The sequence below is a fragment of the Enhydra lutris genome, unplaced genomic scaffold, assembly GCF_002288905.1.
Source record: "Enhydra lutris kenyoni isolate GAN:26980312 unplaced genomic scaffold, ASM228890v2 scaffoldscaffold11, whole genome shotgun sequence".
Lineage (NCBI taxonomy): Eukaryota > Metazoa > Chordata > Mammalia > Carnivora > Mustelidae > Enhydra > Enhydra lutris.
Genome location: NW_019154095.1, coordinates 18,550,672 through 18,555,443, shown reverse-complemented (window position 1 = coordinate 18,555,443; position 4,772 = coordinate 18,550,672). Strand labels below are relative to the sequence as shown.

The 4,772-nt window shown below is 38.0% G+C and overlaps 1 pseudogene; it reads right to left on the bottom strand.

Moving 5' to 3' along the window:
• Positions 1-3,152: 3,152 nt before the first annotated feature.
• On the bottom strand, positions 3,153-3,723 carry LOC111144460 (annotated as a pseudogene).
• Positions 3,724-4,772: the final 1,049 nt, after the last annotated feature.

Sequence of the window (4,772 nt, the reverse complement as noted above, 5' to 3'; positions counted from 1 at the left end):
AGCCCCAAGCCCCATGTCGGACTCTCTGCTCAGCAGGGAGCCTGCTTCCCCCGCTCTATCTCTGCCTGCCTCTCTGCCTACTTGTGATCTCTGTCAAATAAATAAATAAAATCTTAAAAAAAAAAAAAAAATACAGAGCAGAAGCAGGTTGGGTGGAGAGGACAAAACAGAAGACACCCACGTGACTAGGAATTGGCTTTTAATAAAATCTTTTTCCCACGGCCATCTTGTTAATCACCCTTGACCCTCTTTGGGACCACCTAGACAGGGAATGTTCAACTCACATCCATACTGTCATATTCATTTGAGCCACATTTGTATGATTTTGAAATTACATAATTTATGAAATTCTAAGTTAGAATACATATGTGTATACATATGTGTACATTACATATGCATACATCTTAAATAATACATGTTATTTAAAAACGTATATTAGACCTTCTCGCTGTGTCTTCCAGGTCTTTTCTCTCTGCTTTATATTTTTCATATTTTTGGCTCCCTGAAATTCTTGATAAGTACATGTACGTGTATATGTGTGTTTGTGTGTGTGTGTGTGTGTGTATAATTGCAATAATATTGAAATTATAATCTAGGAAAGTGGTTTTATTTCGGAGAAGATAATATTTCCCTCACCACTAAAGGAGATAAACTTTTTCTTTTATTAAGTCTATTGTTTGTCGTTAGACTATAACATGAGATTATTTTTATTTAAATACATAATTTGGATGTATTCTTTTTTTTTTTTTTTAAAGATTTTATTTATTTATTTGTCAGAGAGAGAGAGAGGGAGAGAGAGCAAGCACAGGCAGACAGAATGGCAGGCAGAGGCAGAGGGAAAAGCAGGCTCCCTGATGAGCAAGGAGCCCGATGTGGGACTCGATCCCAGCACGCTGGGATCATGACCTGAGTTGAAGGCAGCTGCTTAACCAACTGAGCCACCCAGGCGTCCCATGGATGTATTCTTAATCTGACACATAAATGAGTTTTTATTCATTAAATTAATTTATTATTTTATTTATTAAATTAATTTATTATTTTAATTTGTTAAATTAAATTAACTTATTAATTAAATTAATAAATAAATTAAATTATTTATTAAATTAATATTTAATTTATAAATGATACATTTCTCTTTCTTCCATTTTAGTTTTTAGTATTCATGAGTTATAGTCTCTGTGAATGATCAAAATAAGGGATGCAGCATCTTTTGTTTTTTTTTAAAGATTTATTTATTTGAGAGAGAGGGAGAGCAAACAAGAGAACATGAGAGCATGAGGGGGAAGTGTGGGGAGAGGGAGAAGTAGACTCCTTGCTGAGCAGGGAGCCCAACACGGGGCTCCATCCCAGGACCCCCAGAATCATGACCTGAGCTGAAGGCGTTTAACCTCCTGAACCACCCAGGCACCTCGTATCTTTTGATTCTTGACTTTTAAGTATTATTATATGTGATTAAAACTTAACTTTACTAGTCATCTGTTCATATTGTTTTCAATTGTTATATCACATAAATATGATAGACAAACGTAGGAATAAAAGTAAATGACAAAATGACCATCTGAATCTCCCCATCCTACTTAAGAAATACCAATTAGATTCCAAAGTAATTTTTGAATATAAAATAATACATATTTGTTGCAGATATTTCAGAACGGATAGGAAAGGATGAGGAAGAAGAAGAAAATTCATTTATGATATTATTACCCAACAGCAACAAACATACCACTTTTATATGCTTCCATCAAATATTTTTCTGCAGAAAATCATATTATAGAAACAACTTTGTATCTTGCCTTTCATTCTTAATATTGGATCATAGGTATTTTCTTCTATTACTACTGTTGTAGGCATCTATTTTAAAGGCTGCAAAATATCACATTGTATGACTGAGTCTAAATTTTCTATTTTTTCATGAATTTTCTAGTTTTTCTTTTTTTCCTTTTGAAGATTTTATTTATTTATTTGTTTGAGAGAGCAGGAGAGAGAGAGAGAGCACAAGCAGGGGGAAGGGCAGACAGAGAGGGAGAAGCAGGCTTCTCACTGAGCAGGGAGTCCAACATGGGCTGGATCTCAGGACCCTGGGATCATGACCTGAGCTGCAGGCAGACGTTGAATGGACTGAGCCACCCAAGGGCCCCTGACTCATAACTTTTAAACTGTCTCCTAAACTGTTCCCTAAACTGTTGGACTTATAAATTACTTTCAATTTTTCATTATTATAAACATATTCTGATGCATATCTTTTGCATGAAGACTCATATTTTGCTGCTGTGTATTTTACGTATACTGTGCACTTTATTGTCTCTTAAATGCATGCCCAGGAAGTGAAATCACCAGACCAAAGGAAAATGAGAACTTTGAGGTTCTCAGTACACGCTACCAAACTGCTTTCCCAAAAGGCCCTAGCAAGTAGTAATTTTGAGAGCACACCTTCACAACACGCTTGTAAACACAGAACTCATTTTTTTCTATTTCAAAGCACATAGATGAGAAAGTATCAATGGGACCTTTTTAGCCACATGATTCTTTTAACTTGATCCTTAGTCCTACTGATGGTAATATAAACCAAACTGATTCAAGTCACATGCATCTGTGGATAATTTTGTAGGTGATTGTATAAAATACAAAACTTCAGAATCGCAAAATGCGATTGTGTGTTAGATCTTCCCTCTGTCTCTTGTGCAGACTGCATCTCAGAGGTATGGATGTAAGACTGTTGGCGGGCAGCCGTTGCCTTTTAGTGTCTTGAAAATATCACATTGCTGCTCTCTGGCTACCGCTCTGGCTGCTCAGAAATCAAGTCAAGTTCCAAGAGCACGTTCTACAAAGGTAATCTGACGTTTCCTCTGGCTTTTCTCCTTTCCCCTAATCACCACTCTGTCTTTAGTTTTCTTCAGTTTCACTCTGCCCTATCTAGGCATGGATTTTTAAATTATCCTTCTTGGTATTAACAGGATTAGTAAGTCTGGAAACAGTGTCTTTCACTAGCTGTGGAAAAATCTAAATCATTATTTCTTCAAATACTGCATCTCTCTTCTCTCTTTCCTCTCCTTTTAGGATTTCGATCCAACATATGGTCGCTAGATGTTTGATAATATTCAGGGATTATTGTATGTTTTTAGGTGTAATAATGATGTTGTGGTTACTTTGTTTTAACAGTCCTTGTGGTTAAAAGACATAATTATTTTTTTGATGCAAAATTTTATATTGAGGTATAGCCAGCTGAACTCAGTTTCGATGACCCCAATTTTGTTGGCAACATCTGAAGCATCATAGTCAGGAGCCAGTCCAGCATACATGACTTCTCTCCATCGGGTTTGATGAGAGCGTTGACCTTGGCCTTGTCAATGTCATCTAGCTTCTTCAAAGCCTGTTTGATCCAGTGCTTGTTAGCTTTGAGGTCCACAATGAACATAAGTGTGCTGTGTTCTAGTTTCGTCATGGCTGACTCAGTAGTCAAGGGGGGAACTTAATGATGGCATGGAAGTCAAGCTTGTTTCTTCTGGGGGCGCTCTTTCAAGGATATTTGGGCTGCCTTTGGAGACACAGTGTCTTGGGCTTTTGGAAGGTAGGTGATGTGCTGATCTTTTTCTTTTTCTTTCTTTTTTTTATTTTTTATTTTTGTGACTGTGGACACCGTTCAGCACCCTGCCTTGTCTTCAAGGCTTTTGCTTTTGCTTCGGCTTTGGGAGGGGCAGGGGCTTTCTTTGCTTTCGGCGCCATCTTCAGGAAAGGGAAGGCGTACAATTTTTTTTTTTAACACTTTTTTTTTTTGTTTAAGTAGGCTCTACACCTGGCGTGGAGTTCAATGGGGTGGGGGGGGGTGCGACTTGAACTCACAACCCTGAGATTGAGATCTGAGCTGAGCTCAAGAGCCAGAGGCTTAATCAATTGAGTCACCCAGGCGCCCAAAGACATACAATTATCAAATGTGTGTTGGATCTTCTGTCTCTTCCAGGTCTCTTTCCTCTGCTTTGTGTTGTCCGTATTTTTGACTTTCTGTTCTAAATTCTTGATAATATATCTTGAGCTACTTTTAGTTCACTAATCTTCTGTTGTATCCAACCTACTGTCAAAGATGCTCACCTAGACATTTATGAATATGATTTATAATATATAGATTTTATAATATATATAATATAAATACACATTGTTTCCTTAACCAACACATGTTATTTTTATAGTCTCCTGCAAGTATTTTCAATTTTGTCATTTATTTATTTAAACTGAAGTGAAGTAGTTTTATAATAGCTTTAAAATGATGCCTGAAATCTGGGCAGCCCTTTCCCAATGTTATTTCTGCTGGTTCTGCGTAGTCTTGCTCTCTTGTGCACCTGCTTACCTGTAACTGCATGTTGGCCCTTGATAACTGCTTGTGAGGTTTTCCTAATGCCTAGGCTGAGTATGTCTTCTCCTGCGAGTCTTTGAATTTGCTGTCATCAGAGTCCCAGCAGGACCACTGATGTGATGCTGGGGGTGACGTGAGGTCCAGGTGCGGATGGCGAGAAAGAATTCTTGAGAGAGATGTCTTTGGTTCTAAAAGGGTAGTTTTATTAAAGCACAGGGCAGGACCCCTGGGCACAAAGAGCAGTGCTGGGACTGTGAGGAGTGGCTGATGATATACTTTTTAGCTAGTGGGGGTTAGGGACAGCATAAATTTCTAGGGAATTTGCAAGGAAGCCTTCCAGAACCTTGAGGGGCTAGCTGCTGTTAAGATAAGGGTAGTCACCACTGTCTAGTATAACCTTAGTCATGAGACCCTTCAGATGTGT